This window comes from Podarcis muralis, chromosome 2 (assembly GCF_964188315.1).
Source record: "Podarcis muralis chromosome 2, rPodMur119.hap1.1, whole genome shotgun sequence".
Taxonomy (NCBI): Eukaryota; Metazoa; Chordata; class Lepidosauria; order Squamata; family Lacertidae; genus Podarcis; species Podarcis muralis.
The window spans coordinates 125,628,893-125,641,377 of record NC_135656.1 but is presented as its reverse complement, the minus strand read 5'-3'; positions in this window follow the sequence as shown (position 1 = coordinate 125,641,377).

Sequence of the window (12,485 nt, the reverse complement as noted above, 5' to 3'; positions counted from 1 at the left end):
GACCAGAGCAGAATACAATGGCACTATTACTTCCCTGGATCTAGATGCTATACTCCTATTGATGCAGCCCAGAATTGCATTGGCTTTTTTAGCTGCCGCGTCACACTGTTGGCTCATGTCAAGTTTGTGGTCAACCAAGACTCCTAGATCCTTTTCACATGTACTGCTCTCAAGCCAGGTGTCACCCATCTTGTATTTGTGCCTCTCATTTTTTTTGCCCAAGTGCAATACTTTACATTTCTCCCTGTTAAAATTCATCTTGTTTGTTTTGGCCCAGTTCTCTAATCTGTCAAGGTCGTTTTGAAGTGTGATCCTGTCCTCTGGGGTGTTAGCCACCCCTCCCAGTTTGGTGTCATCTGCAAATTTGATCAGGATGCCCTTGAGTCCATCATCCAAGTCGTTGATCAAGATGTTGAATAAGACCGGGCCCAAGACAGAACCCTGTGGCACCCCACTAGTCACTCTTCTCCAGGATGAAGAGGAACCATTGATGAGCACCCTTTGGGTTCGGTCAGCCAGCCAGTTACAAATCCACTGAGTGGTAGCATAGTCAAATGCATGGAGTGTGGAAAGAGCTTCAGTCAGAGTGGAAAACTTAGAATTCATCAACGGAGTCACACAGGGGAGAAACCATTTAAATGCATGGAGTGTGGAAAGAGCTTCAATAGAAGTGGACACCTTAGCAAACACCATTGAACTCACAGAGGGAAAACCACTTATTTATATGGAGTGTAGATAGCGCTTCAATCCTGATGTTCTTACAAAACATCAATGGACTCACAAGGAGGAGAAGCTTTAAGAGTTGAAACCCAACAATCTACCAACAAACTGAAAAAGCAGAAATGATTTGAATGGAAGGAGTGTGGGAAGTTCTTCTATTACTTTATATGTATATAATTTTATATGCAATTTTTTTTATATGCAATTTATTTACAAATTGCTACATACTTTCCAGATACACATTTATTTCATACTTGACTTCCTCTCCATGGTATCCCCATAGAATTTTTAAATTGCTGCATATTTCAGATATTTACACCTTACCTTTTCCACACTCTTCTCCAGCAATTATTCAACTGTTGTTTTCCATTCAGCTCCTACCTGTGTTTGTACATGTTTACAAAAATTCTTTAAATATTCAACAAAAGGTTTCTACTCCTCCTTAATGTCTGTCTTGATCTCTTATTTTCATAGTTAAATTTGCTAATTTGACATATTCCATCACTTTTAACTGCCGCTCTCTTGATCAAGTGTAGCTATCTCTTGATTTTGCCATTTTTGTGCATAAAGTACTTTTGCTGCTGTCGTTCATCTGTCTTCATGGAACATTTGACCCAGTTATCCCTAAAAGAAATGGTTTCTTCAGGAGCATCACCCTAAGTAATTTTCTCTAGTTATAATTCATCTGGTTGGCTGAAAGCCACAAAGATGTTTTCTTTTCCAACAAATCCTTATACATTTCCCAAACTCTTTATAAATTCTTCCTAATTACATAATTAATTACAAAAAAGTATTTGGTATTTTGCCTTCTTTTGAGATACCTTTCTGCAGTGTTCTTAGTCCAGTGATACTACTCCATTAAAATCGCCCATAATAATTATATTTCCAACATAAACCTCAGACATACTTTCATCCAATAGTTGGAAGAAATATTTCTTTTTCCTCATTAGGTGTGTCAGCTCCTACCAATAATATTTTTTTTATCCTTCACCATCACTTTCACTGCAATAATTCTTCACCTCTAAAGATTTGTTTAGAGTCCAGTTTGGAATTCATATATAGTACCACCCCTCTTTTCTTTGTTTTATATGAATTCCTGTCCTAGTCCTTTATTTACCAATAATCATTTTTGTTGTTGTTTCCTTGTGAAAATATGTGTAATTTTATTTCATTTGGTTTTGTTGTTCCCCTTATCAGCTATCTTCCTCCTCCAGCTCTTCTACTGATGCATCTCCCAGCTCTTTTTTTAAACATTTCCTCTAGAATGCCTCTGTTTTTATTGGCCCTTGCCATCTTTGTTTCTTCCCTATGTACATAAAAAAATTCCCTTCCAGGAATTCTCAACTAAAGGGAATTGAATTCTTCTTGAGCGTATCAGCCAGAAACTTATAGCTGGTTCTTTTCTTCAGCAATTTTGAGCATTGTAATCAGTTTTTCTGGTAGTGTGTTTGGAGTTATTGATCTTGAGTTTCATAAAATCAATCAAACTCCTGGTAGTTTATTTGCTTTTGCTGGGAAGGCGCGCTCTGCAATCCGCAAAATCGCCCGGCTGTTGATGTTCCACCTAAGCAGCCGTTCTTTTGTGATGAAGATTTTCTAAGACCTCTGAATGCGGATCTCTGAAGGACTCTGAACTATCCTATCTTTGCCTTAGAGTGTAGAAGTGAGTAATAGCTAGCTATATTTTGCAACGTTTTTATTTTCTCTTTACTTGTAATCTACCAAAAGATGTGCCTTTCAGAAACAGGACGAAACAGAACTGGTAAGGCTGCCACCACTCCCTTGTCCCAGGGTTACCTTAAGCCACAGCTCAAGGAAGATGGCCGTGCTTCTTCGTTACCGGTTAATAATAATTATTATTATTACTGCATTAATAATAATAATAATAATAATAATAATAATAATAATAATAATAATTTATTATTTATACCCCACCCATCTGGCTGGGCCTCCCCAGCCACTCTGGGCGGCTTCCATAGAAACCAAAAATACAATAAAATATCACACATTAAAAACTTCCCTGAACAGGGCTGCCTTAAGATGTCTTCTGAATGTCAGGTAGTTGTTTATCGCTTTGACATCTGCTGGAAGGGCGTTCCACAGGGCGGGCGCCACTACCGAGAAGGCCCTCTGCCTGGTTCCCTGTAGCTTTGCTTCTCGCAATGAGGGAACCGCCAGGAGGCCCTCGGCGCTGGACCTCAGCGTCCGGGCAGAACTATGGGGGTGGTATATATATACTGGATATATTTCACACGCCTGTCTGAGTGGAGCGTGAGAAAGGAAGACTGTCTTATCTCCCTTCCGGTGTGAGACTGTGAAACTGCTGTCACTTTTATGTCGTTCTGTTTTGTTCTTGGAGCTGATGAGAACGGATGCCATTATGCATATGTATGTAAATATTATGTAAATAAATAGTAGTTTAGAACGACGATGCTTCTTTCTTTTGCTGAGTTAAGCCAGAAGGCTAGTGTGCATCAATCAAGTTGGTTTATGTCGCTGGAGTGCCCTGGCGAAGAAGGGGTTGCCTTTTCCAGAGCTATGCTCACCGGAGGACGCTCGGAGATCCGGGGGGGGGGGGGCTGCAGGTAGCCCAGAGCGTTTTCCAACAAAGGCTTCCCTTCACCCACCTTCCAATCCGGTTACGACGATAGTCCTCTCCAGATCGAGACCCTCGCACTCAGTGGCTGATTCAATCAGCAGGTTATCTTGTCTCCTTCTTCCAGAGCATGTCTGTTTTTAAAGTCCAAATTCATATCTATCTTAAAAAACAGAGGAACCGCCGCTCATGGTGACTACGTTGGAGAGTTACCGATAAGTGCAGTGCCATGCACTCAGCGTCCCCTGCCCCGCATCTTAGAAGCAAGTGACAGGTATTGGACGATCTGCGAGTGAGAACTCACCCCCTCGACCCGGGGGGGGGGGGGGCTTCCAAGGATAATAACTCTCCAATCCTCCTTAATTATCTGCATGTCCACTATCATGGGATCTGCTGTTTGCCATGGCAGCTCCAGACTGGAAGTGCTATTGTTTATATTTTACAAATAACTTGTGTCAGAACACCTCATTCTTAGCTATGTGAAGAGGGAAGTGTTCATATAAAACATTATCTCGGGGGGGGGGGGGCGCAGATCTGTTTAGCGGCATAACCAGGAAGGACTGGCCTCCTAGCTGCAAATCTTGCATGAGGAGGGAATGTGGCAGAGCAGAGAGTGGGCAGTGCCAGAGAGACCTCGATGCAATGGGGAGGTGGCCTAAGTGTGTGTTAAATGCTTCACTGGAAGCTCGTATCACATTATCCCCAAGATAACACACCTAGGGGAGAAACCCTGTGGATGTCTATAGTGTGCAGGTCCCAGACTTAAGGGTCAACTTTCTACAAATCCACAAGCTGCCTGGAGGCAGGAGCCACCTCTGAGCATTGAGGCAGCCAAGAGGAAGCTTCCTTTGAAGGTCATAGGGGCATGTGGACCTGGCGTGGCCAGTTTTCAGGGCTCTTTCCAGGAACGGCTGAACCCATCCTTCACTAGTGAGGCCTGGTGTGCTCTCAAAGGGGTGGGGAAGGGAGGGAGAGGCCCAAAGTCTCTGCCTCCTCCACACCCCCTGGGGTTTAGCCTGTATCTGGACTGCACCACTTCAGCCTGCAAGGAAGACCCTCTTTTCTGGGACACATGGATTCCACCACTTGGGGAAGCAGACCAAGTCAGGGGGGAGGAGATGTCCAGCCAGGACCCTCCTCCCTTGGGAGAAGGAGTGCACTGGGGAGAAGTCCATCCTGCCAGCTGCCTCCCCTCTAGTCTGAGGTGGGACGGATCCTGCCCAGCCATAGAGCCATCACTCGGGAGGATGAGGACCGAGAATTTGGGTGCAACTTGCGCTATTGATGCTCCCCTGAGATTTCCTGTAACAGGAATAGCATCTCCGATGGGGCACGTCCTTGCATTACAAAATGAGTAACAAAATGAACTTCAACAGGGACAAATGTCAGGTCCTGCACTTAGGCAGGAAGAACCAGCTGCACAAATAGAGGATGGGGGACACCTGGCTGACTAGCAGTACATGTGAGAAGGATCCAGGGGTCTTGGTGGACCACTAGCTTAACCTGAGTCCACAGGGTGATGCAGCAACAAAGAAAGATTATTCTAGGCTGTAGGGTAGGACTCGAACCCATGGCTTCAAGTTGCAAGAAAGGCGATTCTGACGAAACCTTTGCCAGCAAGAGCTGTTTGGCAGGGGAAGAGACTCCGGTCTACTTTGCGGGGCTGCTGTAACGGGGACCCCCTGCGCCCCGGCCCTGCCTCCCCCCGTCGGGAAATGGGGGTGAAACTGACCGGACCCCCCCCCTCCCGGCAAGGGATTAAAAGATGAAGGGGGGATGTCCCCTTCCTGCCCCGGAGGACTTTTTCCCAGGTGGGGGGGTCTCCTTCCCTGCCGCCTCCGGGGATCGAACCCGGGACCTTCTCAGGAGAGAATCAGGAAAACGGAGCTGCTTTGGGAGGAGGAGAATTGGTGTCTTCGGGGAGGGAGGGGCCACTCATTCCTCCCCCCCGGTCAGTGAGCTCCGCTTCCTAGAGAGGCGGGGGGGGGGGACAAGGGGGGAGGGGAGGGGCCTGATCCACCTTCCCGGAAGAGGAGCAGCTCTGCGGAGGAGGAGGAGGAGGGGAAAGAGGTGCGTAATATATCTATATATTAGGGGGGGGGGGGGAGAAGGAGGCGCTTTTCCTCCTCCTGAATCTGCAAACAGGGCAGCTGGGAAGGGGGGACAGGATTTGGGGCGGGGGGGTGAAATCTGGGGCGGATCTGGGGATCCGGCGAGCGGGGGAGGGGCTGGTTTAGGCGCTGGGGGGAGAAAGGAGCCCCTCCCCCCGAGGGGGCGCCTCCTTGGAGACCCCCAGCCCTTTGTCTTGCGGGGAAGGAAATGGGAATAGCAGAGCGAGCAGGGGAGGGGGGAGAGGAGATGCTCAGCCGCCCCCCCCCCCGGGAAGGACAAGGGAGGCCCCCCCAGGGCTGGGACTTGAACCCAGGCCCCAGTTCCGCCTTCCCGCTGGCAGGAATCCCTGGGGCGCCGCCATGCTGGCTTGGTGGGTCCCCTTTGGGGGGAGAAGGGTTAATGGGGGCTAGAGAGGCCTGGATGGAGACCCCCCCCCCGTCTCCCTCCTGGGATGGGGAGAGATTTGGCAGGAAGGCTGAGCCGGCCAGGGGGGCCTTTGGGGAAAGGGGACCCTGGGGGGGGTGGAGGGAGGAGGAAGTTGGGGGGCGGAGGGAGGAAGGGAGCATCCCTGGGGGAGGGATCGAAGCCATCTTGGAGAAAGAGAGAGGGACTGGGGGGCCGCCTGCCTTGACTTCTCCCTCCTGCCCAGGAATCTGCCAGGACTCTGCGTAGACCAGGGAGAGATCCCTGAGCAGGAGCCCCGATCCAGCCACCCTCTCCTCCCCTGAAGCTCAGTCCTTGCCCTGCCTCAACTCCCAGATCAGGAGCTGCAGGGGGCGCTGGGGGCTGTTAGAGCGAGTCCAACCATGGGGGGAAAGAGGAAGCCCCCTTTCTTATCCCCCCCCCCCTTTGAGGCTTCTCTCTGGGCAACTCCAGTCTCTCCCACATGCTTGTGTTTCCGTGGAGAAGCATCTAAAGGTCTCCCCCCCCAGAGACACCTGCGCCCAACTCCTTCTCACCTGGTTTCCAGTATTCCCACTATATCAGATCTCTTAAATCTGTGGGATTTAAGGGATGGGGAAGATTGTTATGGAAATGGGTGGGTTCCCGTGTCCCCCCTCAAGAGGCTGCCTTATTATTATTATTACAGTGGTACCTCAGGTTACATACGCTTCAGGTTACAGACTCCGCTAACCCAGGATGAGAACAGAAATTGTGCTCCTGCGGCGCAGCGGCAGCAGGAGGCCCCATTAGCTAAAGTGGGGCTTCAGGTTAAGAACAGTTTCAGGTTAAGAACGGACCACAAGAATGAAGTAAGTACCACTGCGAACGAAGCAAGGTACCACTGTACTGCAGTTTCAATTATTGTTATTTTTATTTATTTATTGAATCTATTAGTTGCTTGCTCTTGCCCAGGGCAGCCCAAAGGGACTTACAACCAGTTGTTGTTGTTGTTGTTGTTGTTATGTTCCACAGTGACACTCCAAGGCCTTCTTTGTCGTGTTTCCTGTATTTTGGGGGAAGAGAGAAGGCTGTTCTCGGGGCCTGCTCCCCCACTAGGGAAACTGAGGCAGCCCCCTCAGGCTGGAGATGCAGGGAGGGGCAAGGAGGGGACGGAGCTGAGTCCCATTTGGCCAGCCCTGAATAAACCCTCTATCCTCTCATCCAGTGGAAGGTGCTGTTCCATTGCCAGTGTCCTAGACACAATGCAGCCGCCGCGGGAAGTCAGTGGTGCAAGATGATTTGGGAATGTGTGCAGTTGGTGGGACTGTATCAGGAAGATGTTGGAGATCACGGAGGAAGGAGGAAACGAAATACAGATATTCAGCGTTTTCAGGGGAGGGGGAAGAAGGGGAAAGTGTGTCCCCCCAGATAAGACTCCCATCCTCCCTGGCCATGGGCCATCCTTGCTTGGGCAGGTGGTACTTTGAGTCCAACCACATCTGGAGGGCCAGAGGTGCCTCACCTCAGTATAGACGGTTCCTCTAGGGCTCAGTGTTACGTGGGAGTTGGTGGAACTGGATCTTAAGGGTTCTTGAGACATTTCCTAGGGATTGTGATTGGTATCCAGACCCTAACACTATAAATCCAAGGTGTCCACACTGAGCAGTTTATCCACCCTGCTGGCCACTGGGGAAGACCTTCTGAAGGAAATGGTTTGTCCCCAAAGTTAATTCCTTCCTTCCTCTGCTGCTGCTGCCCACACTAAAGGAATGTCTGGATGAAATCCCAGGGATGTCTGGCTCCTATTACAAAGAGATCCAGTTGATAATCTAGAATAAAGTGTGGCTAAGATTCTGAGTCACAATCATGGCAGAGAAATACAGCCAGGGAATATGAAACTGATTTGAAGATTGGTTTCTCCTATACACTTCATTATTCTTATTCTTATTATATTACATTCAGGAGGACACACCACTGGTTTCATCTTCTTTATTTTCTTTCCCACAATCAGTGTTATTCATCTTTAATACTCACATTTTTCAGTGTCAAACATATTTTTATCTTGTGATATTCAGATGAAGAGAGGTATAACAATTTAATAAATAATTCCCAGTTGGAGCAGAGCTAGAATATCCAGAAGCCCTAGGCCACCCAGGGCAAAGGAGGAAGAACAGCGAGAGAGGCCTGGACAGGGAATCTCTGCTAAGATAAGCCAGTGTCAGGAGGCGGGTGCGAGACCCGGCGGCATATAATTATTATAAATCATAATGGGGGAGGGTGTCTCAATCTGGCCTTCCCAGCAGTCAGGCTCCAGCTGCTTCCCTTCTGCATCTCCAGCTCTCTCCATTCAAGAATGCAAGGCTGAGAGATGGAGGTCCAACCCCAAGAACATTCTCCAACTGAGCACTCCTTCAACCGACCACAAGCACCAAGCCTTGTCACTAGACTTATATATGGGTCTCCCAAAATGGTCACTATACACCTCCTGAGGCCAAAGGGACTGTGCAGGTGATTAATAAAGATCTAGAGGTCGAAGGGGACAAAATGTGGCCCAAGGGGTGGAGGATTATAGTGCAGCGGATGAAGAACTTCATGATGAATTTAGGATCCTGATTAATATTGGCCAGGTTCATGGAACATAGAGCAGCTCCCATTCCTGTGAGAAACTACTTTTTATAAAACGTAAACCCCACAATTCAACCGTATTCTAAGATAATGCTGCTTCATTAATGCTTAATTAAGGGTTAGGAAAGGCTGATGATGCATTACCATTATTTAACATTATTTCATCTGTCTTTCCGAAAAATTTGGAACATATGGAGGACAGGAAATAATGTACGAGACGTCAAAATCAGAGCAGGTGCTTATTGATGTGTGTAATATTCCTTTGTTCTCTTCCTAGGTTTCCTTTCCCCCCGCTCCTCCCTGTTGAAAGAAGACAATGGAGAAGGCAGTCAAAATTCTGGAGGGCCATGTCCAATGGGAATAACAAAGAAACCATATAAATTCATGGAATGTGAAAAGAGAGAGGAGAAACAATTTGAAAGTATGGAGTGTGGGAAGAGTTTCACTGACAGTGGAACACTTGGAAAACATTTAAATGCATGGAGTGTGGAAAAAGCTTTGGTTGGAGTTCAAACCTTCATATACATAAACACACTCACACAGGGGAGAAACCATATAAATGTAAGGAGTGTGGAAAGAGCTTCAGTCAGATTGGACACCTTAGAAACCATCAACGAACCCACACAGGGGAAAAACCATATAAATGTATGGAGTGTGGAAAGAGCTTCACCGATAGTGGATCATTTAGAAAACATCAACAGACACACACGGGCGAGAAACCATTCAAATGCATGGATGTGTAAAGAGCTTCAGTCAGAGTGGATACCTTAGAATCCATCAACGGATTCACACAGGGGAGAAACCATTTAAATGTTTGGAGTGTGGAAAGAGCTTCAGTACAAATAGAGGACTGAATATTCATCATAAAACTCACACTGGGGAAAAACCATTTAAATGTATGCTGTGTGATAAGAGCTTCACTGAGAGTAGAAAACTTAGAATCCATCATCGAACTCACACAGGGGAAAAACCGTATGGATTGTGGAAAGAGATTCAGTCACAGTGAAACACTAAGAAAACATCAACGGACTCACACGGGAGAAACCATTTAAATGCATGGAATGTGGAAAGAGCTTTATTGATGGTACAGCACTTAGTATCCATCATCAAACTCACACAGGGGAGAAACCATTTAAATGTAAGGAGTGTGGAAAGGGCTTCACCAATGTTGGAAATGCTAGAAGACATCAACGGACTCACACAGGGGAGAAACCATTTAAATGTATGGAGAGTTGAAAGAGTTTCTTTCAGAGTGGAACCCTAATTTCACACACAGGAAACTTAGACAACATCAACAGACTCACTCGGGGACAAGCAAATAAATGTATGGAGTGTGGAAAGAGCGTCAATAGAAGTGGAAACCTTAGCAAACATCAGCGAACTCAAAAAGGGAAAACCACTTACGTATATGGAGCGTACATAGAGCTTCAGTCCTGAAACCATCAATGGACTCGCAAGGAGGAAAAGCTTTAAGAGTTGAAACCCTACAATCCACAAACTGAAAAATCTAAAATGGTTTGAATGGAAGGAGTGTGGTGCTGGGATGGATTTTGGGATGTTTTTGCCTCTACGCATGGGTCTGGGAATGTTCTGATCAGTTCACATTGAGTTCAGTACCCTGACCTGTTCTTAACGCATTGTTGACCACATCTACGGAACGCGATTGTTATGTTCTTTCATGTCATGCAAAATCAATCATTAGTAATAGTTTAAGTCTTGATACTCAATCACTAGTTAATAGTTTAATAAGGAGGTTTCACGCCTGTCCAATTCTGTGCTCCCTTTCCCACCCTTTAATCTATTGATGATTAATACCTATATTCAACCCTTGCATTGTATTAATGTTAACCAATCAGCAACAAGCACATATGTAATGCTGTAATATTCAATAAAAGGGACTCTCCGAGACTTGCTCAAGAGATGCCTCCCGTATGACACCTTGCCATTCGTCTGTCGCTTATTTCAACCCAACAGTGTGGGAAGTGTTTCAATTGCTTTATATATAGATAGTTTTATTAATACAGTGGTACCTCGGGTTACATACGCTTCAGGTTACAGACTCTGCTAACTCAGAAATAGTGCTTCAGGTTAAGAACTTTGCTTCAGGATGAGAACTTAAACCATGCTCCAGCGGCGGAGCAGCAGCAGGAGGCCCCATTAGCTAAAGTGGTGCTTCAGGTTAAGAACGGACCTCTGGAACGAATTAAGTACTTAACCTGAGGCACCACAGTATATAATTTTATTTACAAATTGCGTTCAAAAATGGAAGCATTCACCTCTGGGTTCTTGGCGTTTGAAAGCCCCAAACGTTCAACTTCTGAAGCGTTCTACAATCGAGATTCCACTGAGAATCCAGCAATAGTGTGTTGTCCAACGATATCCATTCTTTTAACCAACACAAAGAGGCTGCCTCGTAGTAGAAAATCTAGCAGTGCAAAGCCACCTCTATTTTTAGTATCTATCAAAATTTTATACTTTATTCTTGGTGTTTTCCCCCTGCCAGATTAATCATGAAATATCTCTTTGCCATTCGTTAAAGAAGCTTGTATTATTTATTATTGGTAATTTAAAATAAAAACAGTATCTTAGGTAAAACATTTCTCTTTATGGTTGAAATCCTTCGTAAAAGTGATAGTTTCATCCTCCCCTATATTTCCAAATTTTTTTAACATTTTTTGATACTCTAACGTAATTGGAATATGTTGTAATTCAGTGTTTTTCAAATAAACCCTTATTTATTCTCCATCTATACAATGAACTCTTTTCACCCCTCATTATCATCCATGGTGAGTTTTGATCTGATATAGTTCTTGGCTGGATCTCTACAGTCTTTAATCCTGTGGGCAGGTTCCTTCAATATCCAGATCATGTTTCTTCTTCCCGCAGAATCCTTTGAATCAGAAGAACATGTTTACTCTTGTTCTAATGGGGATCTGAATCTCCAAGCATCTGGGTTGGCAAACTAAGGCCTGTGGGCCGGATCAGGCGCAATTGCCTTCTAGATCTGGCCTACGGACGGTCCAGGAATCGCCGCATGGATTGGCAACGCAACTGTTCTTTCCCTCTCCCTCACACGGCAGCGCTTTTCTCCTCAGGGACGAGCAATCTTGTCCCACACCGGGCGCCATCAACGGGGGGAGTCGGCTCACCCGCCTGCCTGCCTCTGAAGGGTGGGGCTGGGAAGGGAGCAGTGACGCTGGCTGCCGGCTGCTGCTGAGTTTTCCTCTTGCTGCTCCTCCCTCTCCCTCAGTCCGCCCTTCCTTCCTTCTCCGTGCCGCTTCCTCACGCGCTTTCTTCGTCACCCCCTCCCTCCTTCATTCCTCCCATGGCATTCAGGCGGTTTGTTGCAGCGGCCGCAGCTGCCGCTTGCGGGTTGGGAAGCAGCAGCAGTTGGTGAGTAAAGGCTGCAGCTACGCCCCGGTTCCCGTGCCTCTGTCCTTCGCTCCGCTGGGGCTTCTGCTTCTGTCTTCTCCGGCCCACGCAGCCTCCTGCCCTGCCCTGGCACCTGGCTGGAGAAGCCCAACTGGGGCTATTGGGACGACAACTGGGACAGGTAAAGCCAAACATCTTCAGGCCTCTTTGCGGGCGGGCCAAAATCGCTCATTTCCCCCCGAAATATAGTCCGGTTCCCAACAAGGTCTGAGGGACAGTGGACTGGCTCCCTACTAAAAAAGTCTGCTGACCCCTGATCTAGTAGATCCATTGTTGTAACCATATCAAAAAAGTATTTGGTATTTTGCCTTCTTTTGAGACACTTTCCCTCAGTGTTCTCTCATAGTCCAGTGATCCTACTCCATTAAATTCACCCATAATAATCATATTTCTGTCATAAACCTCAGACATACTTTCCTCCAGTAGTTGGAAGAAATCTTATGCGAAAAGTGGCTCTGAATCTGAAAGTCCCAGTCCCAAATCTTAATCTTGCCACCCTAAGATATTATAAGCAAGCCCCACATTCCTCTTTCCACCTGCAATAGGGAGGTTAGAACGACACTTAATAGCCTGCAGGGATCCTAAGAGCCAGAATTGCTTAAAATTGCAGGGAGAG